The 20,626-nt window shown below is 35.7% G+C and overlaps 1 protein-coding gene across 4 annotated transcripts in view; it reads right to left on the bottom strand.

Annotated features, from left to right (window-relative positions):
- LOC120481360 (leucine-rich repeat transmembrane neuronal protein 4) overlaps positions 1-20,626 on the bottom strand; it is a 433,509-nt gene that overhangs the window by 194,772 nt on the left and 218,111 nt on the right. Inside the window, exon 1 of one of the 4 annotated variants that reach the window (XM_039675006.2) lies at positions 16,552-16,698. The exons of 2 other annotated variants lie outside the window; for them this stretch is intronic. The gene's annotated coding sequence lies outside the window, so the exon portion shown is untranslated. Of the gene's footprint in view, positions 1-16,551; positions 16,699-20,626 lie in introns of those variants that run through there. One more of the 4 variants, XM_089119872.1, reaches the window with a different exon arrangement.

The raw sequence follows: 20,626 nt of genomic DNA, 5'->3' as shown, positions 1-20,626 counted from the left end.
ACAACATGATATGCTTATTAGAGTACTGACCTGTTAGTTCAGCACTAACATCTATTGGAATCAGAAAATTATGAGTCAGACTTTATCTATTTGTGTTGCATGCAGAGTTACAGAGCCGTAGGACGATGCCTTAGAAGGCAGCTGTCTATCTAGGCGGCAAGGCGACAGAATAGGTTTTGGACCAGAGCTAAAGAGCCAGTGAAGGGTGTCAGAGAGAGTGTTTGGAAGCGAGTGAGACAGAGGGCTGACATTAATGATGTAATTAACACAGATAACCACAGGCTTTACTCTGGAGAAGCGTGCGTTGTTTGTTAAGGCCGGGCTTCTGCTCGGGAGCTAAAAATATCCTCGGCAGCAGGGCAGAAGGGACATACAGTATGTCAGAGCAATGAAGCGGTCCCGCATGTCAACTCATGCCTGCTTCACAGACGCGATGCGTGGCATCAGTGACGGAGTGAATCAGACGCTGAGAGTCATGAGTCAGGCACAACTCGGTAGACTCGGCACAGATGCAAAGCTCTCCAGAAACATCACAAAGAAAATACACAAAAACAAATGTTCTCAAATGCATTCAGCTTAACATGCAGTTGATTCCAACAGACACACGTCTATTCTCAACCCATTAACGCAGCATGGAAAGCTTGAAGATGTCATACATTATATTTTATTATTCCTGAAATCCACAGATAATGTTAGTCCTGCAGCAAAAGGTCATCATTTAGTTGTTCATCGTCAAACATTAAGTTGAGGAATGCAGAACAGAGATGGCATTGAAATGTTTTTTTTTTCTTTTTTATAATGCGTCCTTGAACAATCTGAAGGGATTTTATTCACAAATGGCTTTTAGATTTTATCTACACGTTTCAGTATTATGACTGAATTTTTAATATATATATATATATATATATATATATATATGAAGAGTTCAGATGCAAAAGCCTCTAAATGCCATTTGAAATTTTCTTCTTTAATGATGATTTTTATCAAACTTGTATATTTCAGTAATTTCACTTAAATGGCAATGATAATTACCTATTAATTGTTATTTAAGTGAAATTACTGAACTTAAATATACAAGTTTGATAAAAATCATCATTAAAGAAGAAAATTTCAAATGGCATTTAGAGGCTTTTGCATCTGAACTCTTCATATATATATATATATATATATATATATATATATATATATATATATATATATATATATAAATGTATAAATTCTAATATTTTTAAAACCAAGGCTGCAATTATTTGATCAAAAATACAGTAAAATCTGCAATATTGTGAAATATTTATATACTTTAAAATAACTGTATTATACTCAAATATATTTTTAAAAAAATATATTCCTGTAATCAATGTTTCAGTGTCACATGATCCTTCAGAAATCCTTCTAATAGGCTGATTTGCTGTACAAGAAACTATTTCTTATTATTATCAGCATTAAAAACCTTTTTGCTGATTCATATTTTGGGGGAAACTGTGATTATATTCAAAGCTTCTTAGAAATATATATGTTAAAAAAATACCATATATTTGGAAAAACGAAACTTTTTTTGGAATATTATAAATACTGTATGTTTACTGTCACTTTTGATCATTCTAATTATTTTTTTTTAATTCTTGCTTTCACTTCTTTCAAAATAAATACAATCTTACTAACCCCAAACTTTTCCATGTGTGTGTGTGTGTGTGTGTACATACACAGTAGCCTATATATAATAGAGTGCTGAATCTTACTAATGTTACACAGTTTATTACGAATGTCAGGTTGCACTTTATTGTACAGTAAGTGCACTTACATGTTACAGTGTACTTAAGAAAGTACTGGGTACTATAAGGTAACTGCATGGGTTACGGTTCGGTTTAGGGTAAGTACCTACATTACCCAGTTCTTGTAATTACTATAATAAGTAGATGAGGAACATGACTGTGAAATAAAGTGCTGTCGAATGTCATAATTGTGTGCAGTGAATGTAAACAGCTCTCTGTGGACGCTGGTGAACTTTGCATGTGAAACTTCCTTTCTGTATTGCATCTTGCAAAGCATTGTATTTCACAAGACCACAGCGTTTGTTTATTTTCCATGAAATGACCTTTCTAATATTACTGACATTAATATTTTGAGGGAAAACTGGGTCATGGATAGTTTTTTTGCCGGCGTGCTGTGCTAATATAACCCGTTCCCCTGCTGGCAGGCTGGCCTTTTTCTTCCCTGATCATTAGATACATTTACTTACACTGGGTCACTAGTGTTTGAGCAGCGTGAGACGCGGCTTAATGTAGCCAGCTGGCACCGCGGCATTAGAAAAATGATACGGAGCAAAGAAGCATGAACTAGACTGCTGTATAGAACACATAAAGTAATCAGAGAAAACAAATAAGTGCCATTTAAATGACATTGATGGATGGAATTGATTTCTCTATAATGAGGACATAATGCGTATTAGCTGTTTGTTGCGGAGTGTATTTGATCTCCATGTGTTCAATACATCTACTCTTTCCATGTGGTTTGTCCACTTAATGAAAAGATGCCATTTAAAAAAAAAAAAAAATGTATCCATCCATCAATGACACTGAAGACTGGAGTAATGATGCTGAAAATTCACATGAATAAATTACATTTTAAAATATTAAAAAAGAAAATGGTTGTTTTGAGTTTTAATGAATTAATATATTTTACAATAATACTGTATTAGTGATTACATCACTGAATTAGTGAACAAATGAGGTATCGTAATTATTCTAAAACTTTGACTGAGATTATATACGAGTATATACCCTCAGATTTAAAGCGATAAACCAGATTTCTCACACAAACCGCTCGTTTCGTGTCTTGGGTCATCAATGTGTACTTACATTTACGAGACATTAAATCATGTTTAATTTGGACTTCTCTGTGCATGTTCTTTGAGGTGGTGACCATAGACCTCCATTATATGACTGACAGACAAGAACGGTTTGACCTAAAAATATCAAAATTGAAACTACTGCGGAAACAAAGACACCTACATCTTGGATGCCCTTGAGGTAAGCTAAAACATCCCAAAAATTAATTTCAAAGTGAACTATCCCTTTAATGGCATAGATAAATAGTCCAATTTGAGCCAAATCTATATGTAGGCCTATGCATGCACACATAAATACAACTTTTCTTTCTTTCTATTAGTCAATAAAGAGGGTAATTCATTACTTAAGAGAATAATGAGCTCACTTCCCGTTCACTGCTTTCATAATAGGTCATCTAAGAGTAGAACAGACTGGCAGATCCTTCAGGAAAGTAGGATATTTCCCCTGCATTTCCATGCCGTTCCCTTGGGCTTTAACAAGGTGGAAGATCTTATAAAGTATGCGGAGGGAAAAAAAAAAACACACTACTGGACTCATTAATCACGAAACACAAAAATAGCCACTTTGATCTATTAGTTGTTGATATATATTACATTTATTTATAATTTAGTTTTGATTCCACTGCTTCTTCTCTATGATAATGTCAAGGCTAGAGTTACCTTGTTTAATTCGGTGTCTTTAAATAAAGTAACCAAACCAAGCGCAAAGTAAATGAAGCTGAAGCCATTGGGGAAATGTCGTGCGGATTTGCTGCGCTGTTCACAGGCCCGTTCTGATGTACGCTGTGCAGAAGGTACATACAAGTATCAAAAATTCAATCCGTCGACAATTACTCAACAAGAATGGAACATAATTAATCTTATGATATGTGCTTGTCACTAACAGAACATCTTGAGCAGATTCTAAAAAAAAATAAAAAAATAAAAATCACATGTATTGTAAAATGAAGTCCAGCCTATTTCACCAAGGTCCACTCATTTTAAAATTTTTGGCCTTGTAAATTAGGTCCTAGCATTACTCATAAACTGAGTACTGGGTCGTTTCCTGATTATAAAATGTATTCATTTTATTTATTTATTTAACAAATCAGCCAAAACCATAAACCAGCCCAGAATGAAACGCATCTGATAATTATCCAATAGAACAATGACTGCATTCACGCCCAGTTTTATGCTCAAATTTGATAAATGTGGCCCATATCAGTCCTTTACACACCCACATGCATAAAACACCCTGCCATGCTCATAATAATATTACCATTTAGATGATTTCCAATTGGGTTATTATCTGAAATTTCAGAATAATTCATAAATAGTGCTGTGCAACGATTAATCGTGATGCATCGCATCCAAAATAAAAGTTTGTTTGTTTACATAATATATGTGTGTGTGCCGTCTATAATTATTTTGTATATATATATACATATATATATATATATATATATATATACAGTATATATACACACACAATGCATGTATATTTTTTTACAAATATTTGCATGTATATATTTACATATAATTTATATTATATAAATGAAGAGTTCAGATGCAAAAGCCTCTAAATGCCATTTGAAATTTGCTTCTTTAATGATGATTTTTATCAAACTTGTATATTTAAGTTCAGTAATTTCACTTAAATGACAATTAATAGGTAATTATCATTGCCATTTAAGTGAAATTACTGAACTTAAATATACAAGTTTGATAAAAATCATCATTAAAGAAGAAAATTTCAAATGGCATTTAGAGGCTTTTGCATCTGAACTCTTCAAATAGAAATATTTTATATATAAATAACACATATGCGTGTCTGTGTATATAAACAAAATAATATCTACTGATTGTACTGTATATTGAGTAAACACAATCTTTTATTTTGGATGTGATTAATCATTGCCCAGCACTAGTATAAATGTAGCATTTACTTGTAAAGTCACTGTTCAAAGCAAGTGCCACTACATTAGAGACCTAATGTACATTAGAGGTGCTGTATGTATGTCACTCTACTAAAGCATAAAAATACCATAATATTTTTACAGATAGGAAACATGCTGAGTTCACATACTCGTTTCTCTGAAAAACACTTCTACAGCCAGTTATTTTACTTTGAAACATGCTCTCCGTGTTGGAATATCTGTTTTTGTTTTGGTCCGTGTGATCTCACCCACTGCCATTCACCCAATAGTATTTCGACACCCCAAGGTGCCAGTAGGAAACAGTGTATTGCAGCCAGCAAACAAACTGGGAGAGAGATTGCAGATTGTACCCAACATAAAAAACCTCGGTATCTATCTAAAAATCTCCACGAACCAGAGCATATTAAAACGCGGATAAATCAACTCATTAACTTACAGTGTCTACTCTGCTTTCGTTACTGTCGCGTGTCCTCAAACTGGCAACCCGCGTGAGCGTTGAGTCTGAGGAGGAAGTGACGGGGGCTGAAAACAACGATCTCCGATATTTTGAATGTGGACTGCAGTACATATTTCCACCACTAGCTGGCATTCAGACTTTTGCACTTTTCCGTGTCATGCTTCATAAAATGCAATTCATGAATTACTATATCTATGATTCACACAAAGAGTAAATCAAGCACACAATTATGACAAATGTCAAGCTGTATTGATCCAAAAACTGCAAGGCTTCTGACAAGACCTCACAATGCCAAAAATCAGATACTTCACATGTCCAGTGCATTTCGATACATGAAAGTGGTCCAGATCAGAAAACACAATTAGCTACTATGTGTTATTTACACTGTCCCTCAAAATGCATGGTTTTTATCATTAACCAAAAAAAAAAAAAAAAAAAAAAAACAATTATTATACTATAATACAATTATTAACTTGAGTAAAAACTCAAATCAACTAAGTAAAACTAGAATAGAAAAATTAAACCTGAATGCATATAAAATAATAAAATGACAAAAGCACATCATGAAATGAATAAAAAAAAGAAACATTTGTATTGAACTAAAAATAAAAATAAAAAGCTCTTTTTTTAAAAAAAATATCACATGCATTGAGAAAATATGAATTAAGATGAATAAAGCTAAAAATAGCACCGGTCATGTGAGACACAACCAACAGCTTATCTATTCAGAGTAAATTATTAAAACGATGTTCCTAGCAAGTCCCTGTCAAGCTTTAGACACAAGTGAAAATCACTGGTGACTTGTATGACTAAAGGGGCTCAATTCTGGCAGACGCAAAGACTTCTCATCCCTGATTAACTGTAGCCGGTCCACTTCCACCACTGCCACGGGCCACCACCTAATGAGTTATCTGGCACAGACCTGTCTCATGATAAACCTGTTGATGAGGAGTGCATGTGGCAGATGTGGAAGATTCGCAGGGAATCACGGGCCTTATGAGGCCGCTGAAGCCGGCCAGCATAAAAACAAGGGTAATGAGACGCAAATCAAAACATTGGCACCTTTGCATTTGTGAAGAAGTCACTCCAGAGTCCCCTCTTGATAAAATAAAGTGCCACTATAATGCTATTCCTAATTTTGTTGTGGGTTATCCAAGGTCAAATAGCACTTTAATTGTATTATTATTTACATGCACATCACCTAATTTCTCAAAAAGTCTGAAAAAGGTTAGTTCGAAGATTCAGTACCTCTTAACACCTCCTTTCCGAGAGTCTATGCTCTGATTGGTCAAGAGGCCAGTAGTCTGTTATGATTGGTCGAGTGTCGGCAATGAAACATCTGAATTTCAGCTCCGGAGGCCTCCTCAGCTCTCGAAGACACAGTGATATGTGAACGACGCCGTTTGTTTGATGCCATCCATCACGAGTTCTCATGCTTTTAAGTGGATTCGCACAAATCAAAGTCTTCCGTTTTTGAGGGCGGGTCAAAGTGGGCAGCCAATGATTATGCATTATGCAAATCTGTTAAATGTTACAAATCGGACAACGCCTCCATTTGAGGGCATCTACAGATGGAAAAATGAATCGTAAATGAAGCACACAAACACATGCTGACTGGCTGATTATAGCGAGCTACAGGCGAGCAGGTAATGCGTTATAAACGCTGGCGTGAAGGTTAAATCAGCTTGCTGTCTTCAATCAATAGAATTGACTGCAGAAGATAACAACAGATGCAGATGGAGATGGAGACGGCGTGTCTCTTTTGTGATGGGAGCTCAATAAAAAGGCACATTAACGCAGTCATAAATTTATTCAACATGCTCACAAACAAACTGTATTCTTTGTATATTGCTAACAGCACTAGATAATGTGCACTGGATTTGGAAACATTTTTCTTTTTCTGGCTAAATCAATGTTGTTAATTAGCCTGGGTTTCCCCATACTGCCTTGCTGCAGTGCGAGGTTATTCACGCTGCTAGGTAGTCTGGATACCATGGACCAGATTTTCCAACACTATCTCACGACCAATTCGTACGAATTCGACGCATGATTAAAAAGTGTCTAATTCGTACGACCTCACTCGTACTAATTCGTACGATTTGTCTAAACTCACGTGATGGTTAGGTTAAGGGGCGGGGTAAGGGGTAGGTCATTCATACGAATTGGCCAATTCGTAAAATAAGTACGATTTAGCAAAATCTTATTAATTCGTACGAGTGAGGTCGTATGAATTGTTACGAATTAGCCACTTTTTAATCATTCGTCGAATTCGTACGACTTGGTCGTGAGATCGGGTTGGATTTTCCCCTCATTAGGGAACCAATCACAGGACGAGGAGGGAGCAGCTTACAGTATGTACACATAAACTTCTGACCAATCGTCTTCTTCCTCATCTAATTTCTGTTGCTCTACATACATTCATAAATGCATTTTTAAACCACGCCTCAAATACGAGAAAATGAACATGTGCTTCCCAGACCAGGCTAGTTGTTCATGATAATAAAGAGAATTACGTTGAAGCCAATGTTTCGGAGTGTGTTGAGCCAAGTTTTATGCCATTTCCTGATCCTTTCAGAAGCAATGTAAATATAGCCGTGACAACACTATACTAACAAGAGAAATGGGGTGAGAGAGAAAGCGGAAACATTTAAGTGGTTCAACACAGCTGTTGGACATTACACCCTCATCAGTGTCTTTTTGTTTTACAGTATTTTGCAGAATCAGCAGCACCCGCGAGGGAGTGAGTCAGCAAGAGGACAAATCTCAATATCTGTCAGTGTTACGCCTCCACTATCACTAATACACATCTGCTGTCCTCCTACTACCAGACTGCACTTCACCATAGCAGAACAGAAATACCACCATAAAAACTAAACCGAATAACACACGGATTAGGCACTTGCTTTATTAAAGAAATAATTAAAAGAATCAAAAAATGCCTTAACCCTCTGGGGTTGTTCGGCCCAAATGGAACCGAAGAATTTAAATACATTTTTTTTTTTGTAAATCACAGCTTCCTCGGAATGGTCTGAAATTTGGTGACTTTGTTGGTATTTGAACACCCCAAAAAATTGGGGACAGGATGTGAGTAGTCTAAGTGGTTGTAAAAAAAAAATAGTCACACTTGGGGTGTTCAGGTGAAAAATGAATGGGAAATTGGCAAAAATGTGAAAATACTGAGTTTTTTTGTGCGTACAATCTACAAATCAGCCACGATCTCGAAAAAAAGCACACAACAGTGAAGTGGTGAATCTATAAAACATCAAGAGTGCAAAACAGACACATCCAGACAGACACACACACACAAACACACTTTTATACACAAACACACCAAAACATTCAGATTACAAATGCGTTTTGCAGTTTTAAAATGCTCAGTTTGTCCACCAGATAGCATCCATCTCATTTTAAAAATTGCTTTTATGAGGCCTAGGCTTGACTCTAAAATGAAATACAGCTTTAAAAAAAATGTAAAAAAATATATATTTTTTTTAAAAATATTTTTTCTATTATGTTCAATGGGTCGAAATTTTGTCATAATTATTGCATCAATACTAATTATATATATATATTTTTTTTTAATTTTCTCAAAACACCAAAAAATAATTTTTTCTTCTTTAAATATGAATCCCGCCCTTTGGGTCCATTTGGACTCGAACACCCTGAGTGTGACTCTGAAACGAACAACTCCAGAGGGTTAATAAAGGACATCCCATTTGATGTTACTAACTTTATAGGATAAATATCAATAACTCTGGTGAGTTTAAGAGACACTACATTTAAGAGACAGTAATGCCTATATCTCCTCTTCATTTCATTCAATTTAATGTGCAAAATGCTGTAATTATTCTGAAATGAATACTTTCTCCAAATAACTGTGTATCTATATTAGTAAGACTTCATTAGTTATTTAATTTCACTAATGACTTTTAAAGAAGAAACTGCCTGACAAATTATTCTGACTATAGGCTACTGAAAACATATACATTTTGTAAAATAAATAAATAATTATATACGTATCCCCCAAAAATCCAGGTCAACATCAAGATGTAAAATATCAGTGATCGTATACATGACGCATCCACTACAGCCTTTATAGATAGCATGGCATCATTGATTCCTACATAAGGTGTTTCTTTACCACCTGTGTCTTTTTCAATTCCCACTTTTTTGATGCAGGTTCCTAGATTCAGGCCAAACGGACATCACATTGAGATGTTATGTCCGGTCAGGACCTGATCTGTGAGTTTCTGCAAGTCTTAACACACACGAATCCTCACGAGAGGATTCTTTTTTTTTGTAATGAGGGTAACATAAAAAAAAAAAAAAAAAACTTCAGCTGACAGATTGGGTTGAGGCTGGTGAAATATTTCAATATTGACTACAGCTTGTAATCAATGTCATGTATCATCATATTTACCCCAGAAAACTCACATAAACTCGTCAGTCCACACTCGTTAGTGTTCTTCAATATTTCATGCATATTTGAATAAATCTGGCAAGTTTTTATGACAGCCACCATTTAAATGTTTATATTTCATATAATCTTCTTATTATAAAAATAAATAAAAGTGTAATTTAAGTGTTTGTATAGCTATAAAACAGTTAATTATTACCTTCATATAGGCTAATGAAGCCTAGTAGGCTACAACTAGACTATATTTATAGACCATAGTTTACAGCATTTAAGAGATTTGATTCCCTTGAGAAAAATTGCCATTTATTGTAACTGATATCCAAAATAATCGATATTGAATCGAAATCGAATCGAATTGCAAGCTTGTGAATCGAAATCGAATCAAATTGTGAAATTTGTCTCAATACCCAGCCCTATTGGCTAATGCAAATATTTGCCAAACAGATAGCACGATAAATTTGGAACAACAAATTCCCATGCTCAATTACGTCAAATATGAAAACCTACAGTGAAAATACATACACTACCAGTCAACAGTTTGAAATAGATTTGTGTTTTTGAAATAAGTCTCTTATGTTGCCCTGGGTGCATTTATTTCCTCAAAATACTAAAATATCACTACAATTTTAAATAAGAGTTTTCTGTTTTGTATAAATGTAATGTATTCCTGTGACCAAAGCTGAATGTTCAGCATCATAACTCACATGAACCTTCATGAATCATATATATTTTATGCAAACTTTGATACTCTATTCAACATTTTAGGGTAAGATTTAAAAAGGCAATTAATTAATATTTTATATTACTTTTAAGCAGCAAAAACTATTCTAAACACTGATTATAATAAGAATCATTGTTAATAACTGAGCACCACTAATAATCATCATATTAGAATGATTTATGAAGAATGTGACACTGAAGACCGAGTAATGATACTGAAAATTCAGCTTTACATCACATGATTCAATAAAAATTGTATAATATTTCACATCATTGCTGTTTTTACTGTATTTTTTTTTATAGCATAAGCTTCTTTCATGAACATAAAAAAGAAAAGCCTTTTCAATATACAAATTCAATTTCAATCCAACTGACTGGCTTCTTTAAAATTGTTGGAAACCCGCCTCGCCAATAAGCGCCACACGATTGGTCATTTTGCATGACATGATGGTTTAAATGGGTCAGTGTGGCAACATAAGCTGTAATATTGACCTCCAAACTATGAACATAAGCGTAGGCTATTCAATAAATAACCCTTGCTTCAAGCTTCTATTCATAATAAAATTTAATTTCTAACCACAATCCATCAACGTTTTTTGACCTTCTTCTCAGATATCACCGTTGGACCTCTTCAACCCATTTATTCCCCACTGGAAAATGAACCGTGTCCTTGGTGTGAACAGGATCATGCAATGCTCTGTGGACATGTTTCCTCATGTTCAGATTAAAAAAGACATTTAATCACACTATCAGAGACAGTCTAAGCCCACAATCTGGTCCTGAAAGGGAGAAACTGTGCTAATCCCAATGATTTTCAGCATTAGGCCAGATCTCAAGATTTATATTGACCACTTCTGTCTCCCGCTCATAAATCCCTGCCTGCATATCCCTCTCAGTGATGGCCGCATTAGAATTAAGATTTCATTAGGTCTTAAGGCAGAGCCTCTCTGACAGAAATCTTTCCCATCTGCCACTGTGACACATGACCACACACTTCCCCTGTCTGTCTGCCGGACTCTTTCACACACACACGTGCACACATTTATTGTGCAATTTATACGCTAAAGTGAGTTTTTATGTGCATAGGATACACATAGATTGGTTAGGGTAGGGTAACGCATTCTCATCCTAGGGCGTCATATAGTTTTGACAATGTATACATCTAACGCACATGGCACCCTGGCCTTTGGCGTCAATATAACACGCTTCGGTTATGGCTAGTTTTAGGTCTGGGGTACACTCTTAGAAGAAAAGGTTCTATATAGAACCTTAAAAGGTTCTATCAGCGCTACGTATTTGGAACCCGTAAAAGGTTCTATACACTCTTAAAAAAAAGGGTTCCTCTGGGTTCTATATAGAACCCTGGGGTTCCATACTTGGCCAATAGAACCTTTTACCAAAAAATTCTCTATAGAACCATTTTGGAGTTCCATATATGAAGCGGGGGATGGAACCATTTCTGGTTTTAAATAGAACCATTTCTTCTAAGAGAGTAGGGTTAGGGTTAGACCACTAGGAGGCGCCTTCTGGCCAATATATATCTTTCTAAGGCACATTTATAAAATCTGCTTAAATGCCTTAATTGAACTAGGGCATAATCCTAGCTTAATAAATCCTTCTATGAAAAAAGAACCATGAAACACATTTGCTTACACAATCATCATGAATAACGATGAACATTCACTATATTTGGCTTTGCATTTGCAGTTTAGTTTAAACAATGGCGTGGCCATTTGAATTGGCCCAAAACGAATCCCAGAAAATGTTGCCGTTTACAGGCATGCTTAATCTGATCTATGGCGGATGACTGCGACAAAAACCTTGAAAATGACGGCTGCAAATGTGTCATCGAAAGGTGCCATCTCGCACATAAAATCAAATCATATTCCATAACAGATTGGGGCAGTATACCTCCAGAAAGTGAGTTGTGCCGCGGCCGCGCGCACTCTCACGTCTTCAAACAACACAAGCGAGCGCTGTTTTGCTCTCTTTCTCGCGCATATTATTCAAATCATTTGACACGATAGTAAAAGATTGGAAGACCGCAGTTTCACGTGGAGCATTTGGAGATTTTTAGAGATCAGAGACTAAAATCTCTGAAGAGCGTCTCATAGACGTCTGTCTCAAAAACAAGCTGGTGCATTTCGACGATATGGGAAAATAAAAGCCTGGGCTATTATTTTAAGTTTATGGTATTCGTTTTGTTCATATTACACTTTTATTGTTAGTTTGAATTAATTTGACAGATGTTGATCAAGCTAGCACCATTCAGAGCTGCCAACTCTCACGAATTCACCGTGAGACACACGCAATTGACACTTAGCAAGCAGGTTAGTTGAGCTCTCAGATTCTGTCAATTTTATTATGCAATTCAAACAATAAATACCGTTTTGGCGCTTGTACATGTTACACCACAGATCCCTAGCGCACGTGAACCGATCATCTCTACTAGCTAATGGATGAAGAACACGAACACTGTTGAAAGATACAGTATGCTACAACTTAACAAAATGTATTCCTCATGCATAATGTCGACCAATCCTTTTTTGAACTCTTCCCTGAACTGAAATGTAGTAGCGGGCTGTATTTCATCAGGTTGAAAAGTACACACAAAAGCCGGCGCGTCCCGCTGTATCATGTTGCCCACCTGCATACCGCCTCCCATGGCCTAAACTGGTATTACGACACCTGCCGGGCCGGGGCTAGTAATTTAGCATGCTATTTTAGGTTTATATCTATAACTTGTCAGTTTTTTAATGACATCATTGCACTTATTTCTTCTCATTCTTTTGATGCGTGTAGCTCATTTTTTTATATTTTTACCTTAATTATTACATATGGCACCTTTAAAAACAAAGGAGCCAAATCATATGTAGGTTATAGATGTGTGCAGAGCGAAACAGTCAAGGTCACGGTCATGTCCAGCAAGTTGTAGCACACAGTGGGATTCTTCAGTCTAATAATAGAAAATATGACTGGCCTTATTAGTGTTAGGAACCATCACGCATCTCCAGAAGAGGTCTTGCCTCTTCTTTATTAACCTGCGGACACCGAGCAGAAATGAGCCAGAACAGAAGTAAGGTGAGAATGAGCACGCTGTCTGCCTGGTAATTGCAGATGGCCCTTGATTAATGATTTCGCGTGGACGTGAGTTAGAATTAGAGCTTCTTGGCAAAGGAAGTCTGTTAAATTAGCTGAACTTGCACGCAGGCTCATTATTATCTATCCAGCTACAGAACAATATTCTTTGCAAGAAAAAAAAAATGGCATAATGATTTTGTTAGGAAATGTTACCATCATTAGCATGGTTTGAGAAGGGGCAGTCTTCGCTCGATTCAATGCTCGTCCCCTTGAAGTCGCTGACTCTGACTCTTTTCCCTCTGTTATCTTCTGCTCTGATCATCATAGGTGAATGTCCAGCCTTCTCATTTAGGCTTTAAACTCTGATCTTTTGATATTATGAGAACAAAGTTTGGCTTTCATCTTCTTGGCTTTAATAGAGTAACTACAGCTTATGAGTTGAAGACCAGACATGTTAGCTTTATTAGTAATTAAACGGTCAAAGGGGGCTTATTACTGGTGCTATTTTTGCTAAATATATAATAGTGTATTTCCAGAGGACAACAGTTCTGGACAGACTTTCACAATCTCACTTTCAGAGCTCTAAAGATCTTAGTCAAACGAAGCTCCCGTTCCACCACATCCCAAAGATGCTCTATTGGGTTGAGATCTGGTGACTGTGGCGGCCATTTTAGTACAGTCAACTCATTGTCATGTTCAAGAAACCAATTTGAAATGATTCGAGTGCATGGTCCTTTATCCTGCTGAAGTAGCCATCAGAGGATGGGGACATGGTGGCCATAAAGGGATGGACATGGTCAGAAACAATGCTCAGGTAGGCCGTGGCATTTAAACAATGCCCAATTGGGACTAAGGGGCCTAAAGTGTGCCAATAAAACATCCCCCACACCATTACACCACCACCACCAGCCTGCACAGTGGTAACAAGGCAAGATGGATCCATGTTCTCATTCTGTTTACACCAAATTCTGACTCTACCAACAGAAATCGAGACCACACCCCTTATGCATTGAAGTAACTGCCATGTGATTGGTTGATTATTATTGCATTAATGAGATATTGAACAGGTGTTCCCAATCCTCCTTTAGGTGAGTGTATTGTGCATATAATCAATATTTGATCAATCATCTACAGTACATTGCATTGGTCTTTTCAGTGCATCTTAAAAATGAGAAAACAAATAACCGTGTGACTGTATGGCTGCCATGGGCAGATATGTCTGATGTCCTAGACCTTTCATTTCTGAAATATTTACCATCGACTCCCAATGGCATTTCTTCCGAATTTGGGGGATTTATTTGACGTTTCTTTGATATCCAAAGCCTGATGTCTGATATTACCCAACGGAGAAGGAACTTCCTTCAAAGTGCTCAGAGGAACCATAACATGTCAAAAAATATTTATTCCCACCATAAGATTGATTGCACAGCAAATAAACCCATTTCCAGCTTGCTAAATATCATTTAACAAACATAACACTTCATATTCACTTTACATGTTGTCTGAAAGATCCATTAAATAGCAGTTAAGCACCTCTACTTATAAAAATTAAAGATTGAAGTGAAAATCTTGTAAAAGAGCTGGGAATTTAGAAGTGAATACTACATAGCTCTCATTTCCATAGACAATTAAAAACCTAATTCTAATAGCATCAAACATACAGTACCAAAATGTCACTCAACATTTAAATATGACTGCCTTAATGTATATGATCTCTACATTTAGAATGATTTCTAGTGTGGATATTTAAGTCGTGCTTCTACAATTGTTAATCCTCATTGGATTAATTGTTTTCCAATAAAAAACAACAACTTGCACAGCAAATGTGAAATCGGAAACTGTTTAGTGCTTTAAAAACTTTAAAACTGTTCGTAGTAAATATTCATAAACATTCAAGGTGAGAAAGATGCATAACCGTAAAGACATACTGAATTTAGCATAAAACAGCCTTCTTAATAATGATGATAAAAAAAAAAAAAAAAAAAAAAAACTTAAATTGCTGTAAATGAGTTTTTATGAATGAATGGCTTGCTCTTACTGTTGCTCTGGTCTTCAACAACACGCGCTTACACGGTGAGGTCAACTAACAGCAGATGGAGATCATGCTCGGTAATCCACTGCTTTTCCTGCAGTTCCTGGATGTCAATGTTGAATTTACTGTCGAATTTGTGGAAGCGAATTTGCAAAGCGAAATAAAATGCACCGAAAATTGCCTATTGAATATTATAGGTTGTATTTTTAAACAGTTTGCATATTTTGGAAGTGAAATATGAAAGGTGAACATGGACTATTGAATTTTTAATAATGCAAATGTGTATGAAATGTTTTGAAATGAAATATTCACAGCTTAAATATTCAACCATGCTGAATTTCAGTCCAAAAAAAAAAAATGCAAGCCTTAAAAATACAATGCATTAAGATGCAAGCAATGCAATGCCTATTTTTTTTCCAAGAAGTGCAATTCAACAAGCTTTTTTCTTAAAAAAAAACCATTTGCCATTATTTTACTTCCAACATTACTTGTGTTAATATGTTGAAGGGACCATCCAAATAAAGTGAAACCAAAATCTTATATGACAAATGATGTACAGCCTGATACAAAGCAATATGGCAATGACTAGCAAGGCTCAACAACAATATTTTTCAATCCATTCCAACTGATTCTTCCAAGACTATCACAAGTCATTCTCGCAATTCCAACAAAATCTCATCTTTGTCAGCCAGACAGATAATATTACCATTCCGACACATTTAGATCAGCAGATATTGCAAAACAGCAGTGCAACAGAAACAAGAAAAAACCTACAAGGCAAAAATTATGATTCATGAATGAAATTATGCTGGAAACAGAGACAGGCCCAAGAGGGAAAAAATCTCAACAAAAAAAATGGCAAATAAATTCAAATGATTTAAAAAATATCAACACAATATAAAAATGAAATATATAAAACTACATGCAGATTTGTATTTAATGATTTAAAAATCATTTTATATGTAACTTTCTTTGATTTGACTCAGCAAGCTAACCGACTAGCCAGCAAGCTAACCGACTAGCCAGCAAACTACTTTTTCTAGACACAATTCTAAAAGTTAAAAAATGACAAGATCATACCTCACTTAATTATGTGGTGTAGTGTCCTCCAGACGATATTGTCACTCATTCCCATATAGTACAATCCCTCCTTTTCTCTTTCCAACACATGTTTGTTTGATTCTTTCCAATGGCAGCAGGTGTGATAATGCTGTGACTGGTGATAAAGCCAGCCAATCAGAAAGTATGACACACAACTGGGCTGTGCAACCTAAATCAAAGTAGGGTTTTACTGGTTAGCATGGCCCAGTTGCTGGTACCTGCAATACTTGTCTCTACCGAAGCGGTCATATATTCTGACAATGTTTTATTCATTATTACTGCAAGCACCATATAAATGATAAATATTTAATTATATTATAGTACTTGCTTTGCTATGTATGTATTTATGCACAGGATTCCAAATGTGATACTTTCAGACACACTATTTTCAAATTCAAATTTGATGTTATTTTGCTCAGAATGAATTATTCTTCGCAAGTCAATTTTCCCACAACACCAAGCTCATGTTCATGTTCATTCCATGCCATTTTCACATACAAAATGCATTTGTCTAGTCATTATCATGTGTGTCAGCACATGCTGTTGGCTACAGGCGGACTAAAATCAGGTCACTTGAACCAGTTCAAACCACATGCAGGTTTTGCAGTATGGCCAGGTGGCAGAGCCAGAGGTGTCAGGTGACCCGACGTAACCCATTTACTCTCAGGCTTTGGCCCATAATGAGCTAATAATGCACCCTCCAGAGTGGACTCAGTTTACGCCACCATTTTACACCCATAAAAGAAGTGGAGGTCAAACAATCAGCAGAACAAATAGTGCATTCATCATTATCAGTGTAAAATCCAGCGGGCTGCACCACAAGCCATTGGCGCACATGCAGTGAAATGAACAAATCCACAAGCAAAACGCTCTTTGAGTTTGAATCATAAGACAGATGAGTCTGGCCTCAAGTCTGCATCTGATATGGAAAACATTCATCAAAGAAAGAGCGGGGAAACTGCGTCTATAGACTTCGTTGCGCTCTTCTGTTTCCACCTTCTTCAGAGTATCACATAAATCTTGCGTTGCATTGCATCAGAACAGAACAAACACCACAGAATGTAACCGTTAGCGACTTTTATATTCAGATCCTAAAATAATCTCCTGGGGTAAAACAAGAGAACTTGGACTGAGGCACTAACTTGTGTCTTTTTATATTTAAACACAATTCAACATTCAGTCAGATTCAATAAACAATCAGGCAGTCAGTCAACGCAGACAGGTTGAGTAACTTTTATATCAAATTAACAATTGAAATGCATGAAAAAGTCTCATTAATTTGGGAATGGTTTTATCGACCATTGTTTCAGAGGCTATCTTCAACTATTTAAGATCGCATGTTTCCAGCTCCACACTTTTGCACAAGCGTGAATAAAATATATCTACGTTCCTAATGTGATTGAAAACCCACCAATCTGGGTAGATTAATCCGTGCGATATGCTAGATCAGGAAGAATTACTGCGAGAGTGATTTGATTACGCTGAGGGGAAAAAATGAAAATTTGACATTGTTTATTGATATGCCTATGATATTTATGAGGCTCCATAAATAAAGCATAGCAAGCATGCCAGACGGACACGGCCATGGCCAGTTTGCATAGAAAGTGATGAGAAGTGTGCCCTGCATGCTCACTACTGTCCTCATTGAACATAAATAGCACGACCCAGAGAACTACATGTACGTTCCAGCTCTTAAAGTTGCTGGACAGGTAATCACAGGTAGACTAGACTGATCACCAGAGACTGATAGCACCTAATTGCTTTAAAAGTGGGGTGAGAATGCAGAATTTATGATTTGTGAGGTGAGATTTACTTTTTAAAGTAGGGTCTAACCCAGCAGCAATAAGAAATGGAAGCTTTAGTGTTTAGTTCTGCCTTGAGTCAATTGCTTACACATGTTTGAGTTCACAGATGCTGACGCTTTCATTCACCTCCACACTGTAAAAAATATTTTCAAGATTTGTTATCACAACATATTTTCTTTTGTCAAATCAACTTTATAATAATTTATTTAGTTGAGATAACTTATTATTTTGAGTTTCTGATGGTTAAATTAATCTACTTCATTGTATTAACTCACTTTTTCCAGTTCAATCAACTTAACATTTTAAGGCAACCAGGGTTACTTACTTTTTTAAGTTAAACCAACAATATTTGTTTACAGTGTAGTAATCATAACATTTTTTCTTTTGTCAAATCAACTTAAATAATTTATTTAGTTCAGATAACATACAATTTTGAGTTTCTGATGGTTAAATTAATCTCCTTCATTGTATTAACTCACTTTTTCCAGTTCAATGAACTTAAAATTTTAAGGCAACCAGGTTACTTACTTTTTTAAGTTAAACCATCAATATTTTTTTACAGTGCATCCTCCTCACCACCACCATGTAAGCATATTAAGCTATACTAGCCATTAGAGTTTTGTTCTGTGTGAAAGGCTATAAAGGTTCTTCATGAAAACATTGATGCCAATAAATAACCTTTATTTTAACCTTTTATGAGTGTTTGAGTTTGTTGAGCAACGCATTCTCATCTTAGGGCGTCATATAGTGACACTTTTGAAATTTCATCTAAATCCAACGCACATGGCACCATTTAGCGTCAATAAAACACGCACAGAGCTTTGTTCGGTTATGGTAGGTTTAGTTCTGGTATACTGTAAAAAAAAAATATATATTTTCAAGATTTGTTATCACAACATATTTTCTTTTGTCAAATCAACTTTATAATAAATTTTATTTAGTTGAGATAATTTATTATTTCGAGTTTCTGATGATTAAATGATCATTAATCTCCTTCATTATAAACTCACTTTTTCCAGTTCAATCAACTTAAAATTCTAAGGCAACCCAGGTTACTCACCTTTTTTAAGTTAAACCAACAATATTTTTTTACAGTGTAGTAATCACATTTTTTCTTTTGTCAAATCAACTTTATAACAATTTATTAGTTGAGATAACTTATTATTTTGAGTTTCTGATGATTAAATTAATCTCCTTCATTGTATTAACTCACTTTTTCCAGTTCAATCAATTTCAAATTTTAAGGCAACCCAGGTTACTCACTTTTTTTAAGTTAAACCAACAATATTTTTACAGTGATATAGTAATCACAACATTAATTCTTTTGTCAAATCAACTTAAATAATTTATTTAAGTGAGATAACTTATTATTTTGAGTTTCTGATGATTAAATTAATCTCCTTCATTGTATTAACTCACTTTTTCCAGTTCAATCAACTTAAAATTTTAAGGCAACCCAGGTTACTTACTTTTTTAAGTTAAACCAACAATATTTTTTCTTTTGTTAAATCAACTTAAATTATTTAGTTCAGATAACATATAATTTTGAGTTTCTGATGATTAAATCATTCTCCTTCATTGTATTAACTCACTTTTTCCAGTTCAATGAACTTAAAAATTTTAAGGCAACCAGGTTACTTACTTTTTTAAGTTAAACCAACATTTTTTTTTTTTTTTACAGTATCTGTGTCTCATGTTGACGCTAAAGGATGCCATGTGCGTTGAATGTAGATGAAATGTCAAACGCGTCAGTATATGACGCCTTGGGATGAGAATGGTCTTTCATGTCCTACTTGGTTCAAAGACGGTAGGCATTCTGTGTAAGATAAAGGGCATGATGACTTTCTTCCTACTTGTGCCCCATTTTCCTCACTTTTTTATGTTCCATAATTGGAAGAAATATTACATGAAACCGTGCTCTGCTCCAGCATAAGCAATCTCCAAACTGAGAGAGAGAGAGAGAGAGAGAGAGAGAGAGAGAGAGAGAGAGAGAGAGAGAGAGAGAGAGAGAGAGAGAGAGCTGAAAAGAGCCTCTTGGGAAAAGGCGACAACCAGCTGTGTGCTACATAATGGTGGAGAGCAGTTTCCAACTCCCACAATTAACACTGTTTAATTAAGGTGGGCTTCTCCTGCAGTCTGAGGAGGGTGCCATTAGTAGGGTGGAGAGGAGAGGACTCAGGAGAGACAGAGCTGAGAGCGGAAACCATCTGCTGTGTTGGTTTAGTTGGAGCTCGGAGAAGGTTTTCAGT

The sequence above is a fragment of the Pimephales promelas genome, chromosome 14 (genome assembly GCF_988280905.1).
Source record: "Pimephales promelas chromosome 14, fPimPro1.hap1.1, whole genome shotgun sequence".
Classification (NCBI taxonomy): Eukaryota; Metazoa; Chordata; class Actinopteri; order Cypriniformes; family Leuciscidae; genus Pimephales; species Pimephales promelas.
This window is presented reverse-complemented; position numbering and strand designations above follow the sequence as displayed.